The sequence below is a fragment of the Aquila chrysaetos genome, chromosome 6, assembly GCF_900496995.4.
Source record: "Aquila chrysaetos chrysaetos chromosome 6, bAquChr1.4, whole genome shotgun sequence".
Classification (NCBI taxonomy): Eukaryota; Metazoa; Chordata; class Aves; order Accipitriformes; family Accipitridae; genus Aquila; species Aquila chrysaetos.
The window spans coordinates 7,174,700-7,185,973 of NC_044009.1; positions in this window are offsets into that span (position 1 = coordinate 7,174,700).

The following is an 11,274-nucleotide window of genomic DNA, read 5'->3' on the forward strand; positions in this document are numbered from 1 at the left end:
ACGGGGTCGGGGAGCGCTCCCCAACCAAACCGCAGGGAACGCACCCCGGGGGACACCGTCCCTCGCCTGTGCCGGCCGGGCAGCCGTGGGCATAGCCGCCGCCGCCCCGGGAGGTAGGGATCCATCGCCTCGCCTCACCTCGCCACCGCCAGACCGAGTATCATCCTCCTCTTCATCACTCTCACAAGCCCAACCCTCCAAATCACAGACGGGCACCCCTGCCACCAAAACGCCAACAGCCCGGCACGCTCTCCATCCCTGCCGACAAGGGGTGCCACCACCTGAGGCCAGGACACACACACACCGTGGCACCGCTGCCCTCCTGTTGATGCCCCCCGCTACCGGCCCTCCAACGCGGCGTGACCGGCGAACCGCTGACCCCCCACGGCCCCCCCTTACCAGACATTCCTGGGACTGCTGAGGAGGACGAGACAGAGGCTGTCCTCTGGCACCAGACTGTATGCCATCTCAGCCAGGACGCTTGCCGTCACCCCGGCTCCGGGGTCTGCCGGTCCCGGGGGGGGGGGTCTGCACGCTCCACCTGCGGAGACAGAGACGCGCTGTCTCTGGACAGGAGCTGTGCCTCAAAACAAACAGCCCACAACCCACCCCTTAAAACCCCACCGGCCATTTCCACCCCCTCCCCAACACCACACAGCATGGCCGGGGATGGCCACAGCACTCGGCAGAGCCTCTCCTCCCTCTGCCGCCCCAGGGGCACCGAGCTTCAAGCGCAAGGCGGGTGCTTACAAGAAGAGGGGGGGCTCTGGGGCACCTCTGAACGGGGCCCCCAGAGAACCTGCCCCCCGACACAGGAGTGCTCTGCACTCGCGGAGTCCCGAAGCCCCAGCTCACGCCACCCGAGACAACCCAGGGGTGGGCTGAGGGCTCGGCCCCGCGGCGCGTTGCCCAACATCGGCAAAGCGTCCCTGGCCGGGACGGAGCGGGTGGCGAGCGGCCGACGCAGCAGAGCAGGGACCCTGTCCCCAACACCAGCCACAGCTGCACCAGAGCTGGGCGTCCAGGCCGACAGGGACGCGGGGGGACGCCAGCACAGAGCCAGAGCCCACCCGACAAAGAACGAACCCCTGGCAAGCGAAGGATGCTCCCCCCTCTCCATCCCTCCCAATAAACAAGCACCCCAGACCCCCGGAACAGAGGGGCAGGACCCACGCCACAGCGTCGCCAAGCTCTCCCTGACCCCCACAGCTCCCCAGGGCTCCCACGGCCATAACCCACTCAGGCACAGACCTCCCGCTGCCCCCCCAATCCCCCCCAGCTCAGCTGTCAGTGCCTGCTGTGCCCAGGAGAGCCCCGCTCAGCACAAAACCAAGAAACACCCAAACAACTACGCCGCTGCAGCACCAAACCCTTTAGACACCACACTAAACCAACAACCTGAGAGGAAAACAAAACAAAAAAAAAAAACCCAAAACCCAGCACGCCCCGCTTCCCTGGGCACAGCTGGCACTGCAGGCAGATGAGGGAGAGACCCACAGCCCCGAGGCCATGGGGTCCCCTCCCAGAAGGACCCTGAGCTCGGGACCACCCTGGGTGACAAGGACAAACACCCCCAGGGCCAGCACTCACCAGGCGAGGGACGGACCGATGCTCCAGGACGGGATAATGCTCGGCCACCGACAGGAGGACAGAAGGGAACAGGCCGTAAGTCCCTGCACCACCCACTCCCCCAAGACAGAGAGGAAAGGAGCAGGGGAGCAATGCAGGGGTTACAGAGGGACTAGGAGGAGACTGAATTAAAAATAAAAAAAAAATAAAAAAAAAATAAAAACCAAACAACCCAGGGCCCTGCCATTTTCTCCCGCTTCTGCCTGTTGCTGTCCATCCAGCTGGGGAGCCACGACCTGGGGTCCAGAGAGCGGGGAGAACATGGAAAAGTAACCCAAAACCATCAAACCAGGGGGTGCAGGCCCTCACCGCGAGGCAGAGAGGAAGGAGGTAAAGCTGGGGGAAGGAAAGGGGGGAAAAAAGATAAAAAAAGGTGGGGAGGGTTAGGGATGGGCATGAAAAAGGGAAACACAGAACAGAGAACACGGAAAACCTGAGGGGACAAAGTAGGAACACCATGGCAGGGGGAGAGAAAAGACAAAGCAGGAGAATACAGACATAGCAAGAGACACAAGGCAGGGAAGAAGCAAACAACAACGAGGGGGAGAGGGAAGGAAGGAGACAAAGACCAAAAAGACAGTGGCAGTAAAGAGGGGAAAGAGGAAAATTACATAAGGGGGAGGAAGGTGGAAAGAGAGGAAAAAGACCAGGGGGCAGGAGGAGAATGGAGAGGGGCAGAGGGAACTAAAAGAGAAAATGGGCAGAAGACAAGGAGAAAGAAGGGAAAGAGGAAAACCACAAAGCAGGGGGACACCAGGAAGAAGACGGGGACAAGAAGGAGAAAGAGACTTAGTAGGAAAAAAATTTTTAGAAAAAGAGCTAGAAAGCAGGATAAGATGGGGGGACAGCAGGAAAAAGGGAAGGAGGAAGACGACAGTGGAACAGACAGGAGGAAGCCAGAGGAGGGAAGAGCAACATAAACGTGGAAAGAAGGCAGGAAATAGACATTAGGAGGGGAGGAAAAAGTGCCCAGGGCAGGGAGGGCAAAGGGCCGCCCACCCCAGAGGGCACCGAGCTCTCGTCCCCGACCTCAGCATGCTCAGGCCTGCCACGGCTGCGGCCAGACCTGGCACACACAGCGCCCGCCACGACCGGCCGCTGCGCCCCATCCACGGGGACACCCCCTCTCCGGCAAACGGGGACAAGCCCCCGGCCCCTTGCCCGCTGGCGCCCGCCGTGCCCAGGAGAGCACCTCTCAACCACAACAGAAAAAACAAAACGGCTGCAGCACCAAACCATAAACACAACAAACTAAAACAACAACCTCACAGAAAACAAAAGAACCCCCCCACATCCCAGGCACACCCCCTCACTCAGACACACACACATCCCCGACCACACACACTGGCCCCAGGCTGGCCCGGGCACAGCGAGCGCTGAAGGCGGCCAAGAGCAGACAAGGGACTGGCAACCCCACCCCAGGGACCCTCCCCACGGAACGAGAGCTCAGGGACACCCCGGGAAACAGGGACAAACCCCCCCGGCCGGCACTCACCACTCCAGGCAAAGGATGGAACAATGCTCCAGGACAGGACAATGCTCAGCCACTGGCAGGGGACCGGGAGGAGGGAGAGAAGGGGACGGCTGTAAGTCCAGCACCAGGGCATGGGTGCCAACACCCCCACCGCCCCCCCTGCACCCGCTGGCCCCAAAGCAACCCCAGATCCTTCCCTGGGCTGAGCCCTAACACCCCAAACTCCCAGGACAGAGGGGAAAGGTGGGGGATGCAGGGGGAGAATTCACCAAAAAAGTTTTGGGACCCCCAGGGCCACACAGGCAGTTGTGTTGTCTATGTATCATCATCATCTCCCCCCATCCCATCCCCTCCACTTTTCTTTTTTTACCCAACCCCAACCAGGCCACAATGGGTTGGGGGACAGAGAGGTGGAGAATTTGGGGAAAAATAACCCCAAACCATCAACCTGGGGGGGAGGAAGTAACACCATTGAGAAGGAAGGAGAACCACAGAAAGGGATGAAAGGTATAAAAAGGGAGGGGGAAGCAGACAAAAAAAAGGGAAAGACAGAGCAGACACAAGAGCAACCAAGGACAGAGGGACATAGAAGGATGACAAGACAGCTAAAATAGGAAAAAAAAGAAGAGGAAAAGGAGGGAGACAGGGGACAGGACAAAGACATGCAGGGGGTTGCCAGGAGGAAAGCAATGAGCAGGAGGAGGAGAAAGAAGAACAGGGAAAAGGACAATGGGGGAAGGGGACAAAGACACAGGGCAGAAAGAAGACAACAGGGGGGCAGGAAGACAAACAAGGTGCGGGGACACACACACACCAACCACCAAGGAGGGGTGAAAAAGGGGGGGGGGGGTGTCAAAGACAGAGAGGGACCAAGAATGAGAGGAGGGGGGGTCAAAAAACAAAAAAGGAGAGGAGGGGGATCAAAAAAAGGAGGAAGACAGTTGACGGGAAAGAGGAAAGGGGGGCAGAGGGCAAAGAAGAAGGAAAGGGGGGCAAAGAAGGAGGAAGGCACTTGACAGGAAGGAGAAAATGCCCAGGACGTGGGGGCAAAGGGCCACCCACCACACGGGCACCGAGCTCTCGCACCCATCTTGGTGCAGGCGGGGCTGCTGTGGCCGCGGCCAGACCTGGGGACCCCCCTGCCCCTGGACCGCGGGACCTCGGCTAATGCCCCCAAGCACCCACCGTGCCCGGGAGAGCCCCACTCAACCAAACCAAACCAACAAAACAAACAGAAAACAATGGCTGCAGCACTAAACCATCAACACAACAAACTAAAACAACTACCTTCGAGAAAACAAAACCCCCCAAAGCCCAGGCACACCACCACACTCGCACCCTACTTTCCTGGGCACAGCGGGCGCTGGAAGCGGCCGAGAGCAACCCAGAGCCCCGAGGCCACGGAGGTCCCCTCCCTGTGGGACCCTGGGATGCCCCCAAGTGATAGGGACAAATGCCCTGGGGCCAGCACTCACCGGGTGAGGGACGGCCACTTCACCACAGACAGGACGATGCTCCAGGACAGGAGGATGCTCAGCCACCAGCAGGAGGAAAGAAGGGGACAGGCTCCGAGTCGCTGCACCGGGGCATCGGCACCGACACCCCCACGGGCCCCCACACCCTCCCGTCAGCCCCAGGGCGCCCGGTGCACGCTGGCCCTTCTGTGGGCCAAGCCCCAGCGCCCCAAACCCCTGGGACAGAGGGGAAAGGTGGGGGGGATGTGGGGTGAGATTTCCCGGAAACATACCTGGACCCCCACGACCACCACGTCAGTTTTCTACCTCGTTTCTCTTACTTTTTTTACCAGACCTCAACTGGGTTTAAATGGATTGTGGAACACAGAGGGGGAGAACTTAGGAAAAAAAACAAAAAAAACCCGAAAAACCATCAACCTTGCAGGAGAGTAAGTAACATCAGCGGGAAGGAAGAGGAAACAGGAGGAAGACAAGAAAAAGGGAAAGAGAGCAGAGCAACCAGGAACCAAGGACAGGGGGCAGGAGGAAGAGAATGGGCAGAGAAAGCAGAAAGACAGGGGAGCTAATAAAGAAAAAAAAGAAAGAGGAGGAGGAAGATGATGGACACGACAAACACAAAGCAGGGGAACACTAGGAGAAAAGAAAAAAGGAGGAGGAAGACAAGGGGGAAGGCAGGAGGAAGACAGCACATACAGGGAAAAAAGCAGGGAGGAGGGGGCAAGGAAGAAGGCAGGAGGAAAACAAAGGGGAATATCAGGAGGAAGAGGAAGACAAAGACACAGAGGGGAACAACAGGAGAAAGGCACATGGAGGGAGGAGAAAATGCCCAGGACGGAGGGGGCAAAGGGCCACCCACCACAGCGGGCACTGAGCTCTTGTTCCCCTGCCTCGGTGCAAGCGGGGCTGCCGTGGCCACGACCAGACCTGGCCCTGGCATGCACGGTGCTGGCCATGACCGGCCACTATGGCCCAGCCATGGGGACACCCCATCCCCAGCAAATGGGGACAAGCCCCCAGCCCCTCGCCCGCTGTGTCCAGGAGAGCTCCACTCAACCACAACAGAAAAAACCAAAACCAAATTAAAACGGCTGCAGCAACAAACCATAAATACAACAAACTAAAACAACAACCTGACAGAAAACAACAGACCCCCCCCCCAAACCCCAGGCACACCCCCCCACTCACACACACCCCCCAAAAACACACACCCGCGCTAACCCAGGCACAGCGAGCACTGGAGGCGGCTGAAAGCGGACAAGGGACCAGAGACCTGCTCCCGGCTGGGGACCAGCACCCCCACCCCAGGGACCTGGGGACCCTCCCCAGGGAACGAGAGCTCAGGGACACCCCAGGAAACAGGGACAAACCCCCCAGGCTGGCACTCACCAGGCAAGGGCTGCTCCAGGCGAGGGATGGTCACTCCAAGCAAAGGACGGGATGATGCTCAGCCACCAGCGGGAGGAGAGAAGGGGACAGGCTGTGAGTTGCTGCACCGGGGCCTCTCTTGCCCCCACATGCCCCCGCCAGCCCTCTGCACCCCAACCCAGCCACCCACCAGCCCCCTAAATCACCCACCAGCCCATCAATCCAGCGAGTTCTGGGGCACCCAGTGCCGGCTGGCCCTTCCCTGGGCTGAGCCCCAACATCCCAAACCCCCAGGACAAAGGGGAAATGGGGGGTTGGGGGGGAGAATTAGCCAGAAAATACCAGGGCCCACAGGGTCACGCAGTGACTTTTCTCCCCCTTTCCTTTTATTTTTTTAACCAACCCCAACCAGGGAAAATGGGCTGGGGGACAGAGAGAGAGAGAAAACTTATAAAAAAATAAAAAGCCCAAACCTATAACCCTTGGGGAGAGGATTTAAAACAGGGGGGGAGGAAGGAGAAACAGAGGTAACAATAAAAAGGGATGGAAGCAAGAAAAAGGGTAGGACAGACCAGATTAAAAAGGAAACAAGGCCGGGGGAAGAAGAAGAAAATGGGGAGAGATAGAAGGATGACAAGGGAGCTAGAAGACAAAAAAAAGAAGAGGAGAAGGAGAAACACAGGGACAGATCAAAGACAATGCAGGGGGATGCCAGGAGAAAAGAAATGATGAGGAGGAGAAGGAAGAAGGGGAACAGAGAAAAGGAAGATGGGGGGAAGATGGTGAGGTAGGATGATGACAGAGAGGAGGGTGGGAGGGGGGTGAAGACAGAGAGGAAGACAGGGACAAAGATGAAGCAGGGGGACACCAAGAGAAAGGGAAGAAGGAGAAGGAAGACAGTGGAGAAGAGGGAGTAGGCAAATGGGGGCAGGGGGGGAGAGCAGGATACAAATCAGGGAGCAGAGGGGAAACCAGGGGCAAGAAGACTTGGGAGGTACAAAAACCAAAATAAAGTGGGGGGAAATAGGAAGGCAGAAAGACAGGAGGAAGACAAGTTGGGGAACAACACAGGGAACACACTTGGAAGGGAGGAAAAAATGCCCAGGACAGGGGGGGCAAAGGCCCACCCACCACAGCGGGCACCGAGCTCTCGTCCTCCACCTGGGCACATTCAGGCCTGCCGTGGCCACAGCCAGACCTGGCCCTGGCACGCACGGTGACGGCCACAACCAGCCTCTGCGCCCCGGCCGTAGGGACGCCCCATCCCCAGCAAACGGGGACGAGCCCCCGGCCCCTCAGCCGCTGGCACCTGCTGCACGTGGGAGAGCTCCACTCAACCACAACAGAAAAAACAAAACCAAAATAAAATGGCCGCAGCACCAAACCATAAATACAACAAACTAAAACAACAACCTGACAGAAAACAAAAGACCCCCCAAACGCCAGGCACACCCTCACACTCACACCCCCCCCCCCAAACACACACACACACTGGCCCCAGGGTGGCCCGGGCACAGCAGGCGCTGGAGGCAGCCGAGAGCTGACAAGGGACCAGGGACCCCCGCTGCTGGGACAGAGAGCTTGGGGACACCCTAGGAGACAGGGACAAACCCCCTTGACACTCACCAGACACCATGCAGCACCCTGATGCTGATGGGACAGAGGCAGCGCACAAAAGTGACCCCACAGCTGCAGCCACGGCCGACGGTGCCAGTCCATATCCAGGGCTCTCCTCGGGCACAGCCTGCACGGCAAGAAAGGGAGGAGCACGGTGAGCTGTTGGGCCCATGGGGTAACCCCAAAAGACCTTCCCCCATCCCTCCCTGAGCCCCTGCCACCCGTCAGCCCCAACACCCCCCCCCATACCTGTGCCACCAGAGCGGTCCCGTTCTGCCCTGCCAACGGACTCCTGCTCTCGCCTCCGACAAGGATGCTCTGGGAAGGAACCAGGCACCGCGGTCCATGACATTGGAAAAAACGTAAGGGACAAGACTGTGAGCCATCTCTGCCCAAAAGCACCCACCAGCCCCCTGCACCCCCACCCCAGCTGGGTGCCCATAGGACACCCCAGGCCCAACACTCCCATGGTGGGCAAGCCTCAGAAAACACGAAGAGAGAAAAGCCCAGGGTCACCTTTCCCAACAGAGAACAGGTCCAGCGGAGATGGGATCAGCCCCAGGATCACCCACACACCAGGGTGCTCTGTGCACAAGGGCTCAGGACAGGACAGGGACCACCAGCATCCCGCAGCCTAGGGACATAGGGAAGGCACACAGAGAAGGCGCATGGGGAAAGGGACCGCTGTGGCACTGAGCTCTCACTAACCCCCTGAGCACGGGCAGGGCCATCACAGCCACATCCCAGCTTTGGCTGGACCCCCCACCCTCCACCCCAGCACCCACGGGCACCCTGCCCGAGGCCGGCTCCGGCACAGGGCCAGCACCCCCTGGCCCCGGGGGGCTTAGGGTGGCCCCAGCTCCCTCTGGCAGAGGTGGCTGCACCTCCCCGGGCACTCACCCCCAGCCCCACATGGGCACGGGGCCCCCGCCACCACCCTGGGGCACCCACCGCCCCTAGGAATGCCAAAAACAAAGGGAAAAAAACAAAAATGAACAGGTGCAGCTCCAAACCATAAAGACAACAAGCTAAAACAACAACAAAAGGCAAACAAGAAGCCCCCCAAAAACTCACGCAGGCTCCCCACAGCCATGCACCCAGGCTTTCCCGGGTACAGCAGGGACCACCGGCACCAGAAGGAATGCCGTGGCCATGGCCCCGGTCCCCACGGCACCGAGGGTGGGCACCCCAGGTGGGGTCCCACCAGTAGGGACCCGCAGCTGCCCTGGGCTGCTCCTGGCACCACAAGCCCTCCTGCCAGGGGGCAGAGAGCTCAGTGCCACAGCGGGGGGGGAGGGCACAAGGATGGGGATGACTTACACATTGTGATGGGTTGACCCTGGCTGGTTGCCAGGTGCCCACCAAAGCCGTTCTATCACTCCCCCTCCTTCTCAGCTGGACAGGGGAGAGAAAATATAACAAAGAGCTTGTGGGTCGAGATAAGGACAGGAGAGATCACTCACCACTTACTGTCACGGGCAAAACAGACTCAACTTGGGGAAAATTAACTCGCTTTATTACAAATCAACCAGAGTAGGGTAATGAGAAAAAAACCGAATCTCAGAACACCTTCCCTCCACCCCTCCCTTCTTCCCGGGCACAACTTCACTCCCGGCTTCTCTACCAACCCCCCCCAGCGGCACAGGGGGACGGGGAATGGGGTTTACGGTCAGTTCATCACACGTTGTTTTCTGCCGCTTCATCCTCCTCAGGGGCAGGACTCATCACACTCTTCCCTGCTCCAGCGTGGGGTCCCACCCACGGGAGACAGTCCTCCACGAACTTCTCCAACGTGGGCCCTTCCCACGGGCTGCAGTTCTTCACGAACTGCTCCAGCATGGGTCCTTTCCACGGCGTGCAGTCCTTCAGGAGCACGCTGCTCCAGCGTGGGTCCCCCACAGGGTCACAAGTCCTGCCAGCAAACCTGCTCCGTGGGCTCCTCTCTCCACAGATCCGCAGGTCCTGCCAGGAGCCTGCTCCAGCACAGGGTTCCCACGGGTCACAGCCTTCTTCGGGCACCCACCTGCTCCGGCGTGGGGTCCTCCACGGGCTACAGGTGGAGATCTGCTCCACCGTGGACCTCCATGGACTGCAGGGGGACAGCCTGCCTCACCATGGTCTTCCCCACGGGCTGCAGGGGAATCTCTGCTCCGGCGCCTGGAGCATCTCCTCCCCCTCCTTCTTCACTGACCTTGGTGTCCGCAAAGTTGTTTCTCTTACATGTTCTCACTCCTCTCTCCGGCTGCCGAATCTGCCTATCCCAACTTTTTTTCCTTCTTAAAAATGTTATCACAGAGGTGTTACCGCTATCGCTGATTGGCTCGGCCTTGGCCGGCGGCAGGTCCATCTTAGAGCCGGCTGGTATTGGCTCTCTCTCGAACACAGGGGAAACTTCCAGCAACTTCTTACAGAAGCCACCCCTGTAACCACCCCCGCTACCAAAACCTTGCCAGCAAAACCAATACACACATGAAGTACCACTCTCACCCACCTGCAACGGATGGGGCTAAAGGACCTCGGGAACGCTCCTCCGCTGGCCAAGCACCAGCTCCAGGGACAAGGAGAGAACGGAGTCCAACAGTACCTAGGGTCCATTTTGTTTCCACGTTCCTCTGTTCCTCTTTGCTGCATTTCCACCATGTCATCTCAAAAACCAGTTTTCAAGTACCTTGCTTTTTTTGTTTTTAAATAAAACCCATAATTCGCATCTTTTCTTCCCAGCTTTCTCCTCCTTCCATTGCAGGATCTCATAATGGTACAGATCTCCCACAGGACGCTGCTATCAAGTGGTACCTAAAACCAGAGCTTCGCTTACGCCAGCAGTGCCGGTGATGGGCATCAGCAGCTCCCAGCCAAGCCTTCCAGCTTGACCAGGAAGGATTTGCTGCTCCTGCTCCAGCACTACCATCAACTCAGGGGCATTTGCAAGCCCCAAGGGGAAACCAGATCCCCTCCAGATCCTGCCCTGCTCACCCTGGCCCTGGCATTTCAGCCCCCAGCACCGCCCTAATTGACTCAACCAGAGCCCCTTCCCAATTGCCCCCAGCTGGGGATGGGTGGTTCCCTCCCCGCCCTGCTCCCTGCCAGCTGCTCCTCACTTCCAGCCATCCCTTTGCCCCAATCCCAAGCTCCCATGTTTTACAGGCAGGGGAGCTGCACGTCCCAGTCCCCTACACGAGCTGGGGAACGTCCCGCTCATCCCCGTTCCCCATTTCTGGGGCAAAGCACAACCTGCCTCGAGGCTGCGCGGCTTTAGGATCTCCCGGCGACGTCCCCCCGTCTGGCTTCACACCACCCAGCCCCTGACCCTCACGGCAGCCCCAGTGGGTCCTTTCGCAAAGCGGGGAGCCCTATTTGGGGGTGTCCCACTGGGGCAAGAGCCACGGCTGCCCAAAACGGGCCCCCCCGGCACAGCGTGGCACCCTTCGTGCGGCTCACCTTTTGGAGCCGATGGGGACAAAGCGCAACCAGAGGGACCCCATGCTCATCGAGTAACTGAGGGGCTTTTCTTTCCAGCACAGATGCTTCGGGTGCACGCAGGGGACGGCCAGGCGTGCACCCCTGCGGGACACAGCTCCCTGATCGGTAGGGACTGGAAGCAACTGAAGGTGAGAGTTAACACCCTCTGGGGGAAGGAGCTCCCCCCACCCCGCGCCCTCACCCTACTTCTAATTACTTCTTTCCAGTTTTCAGCTCCTTTTGCCATCTCTCAAG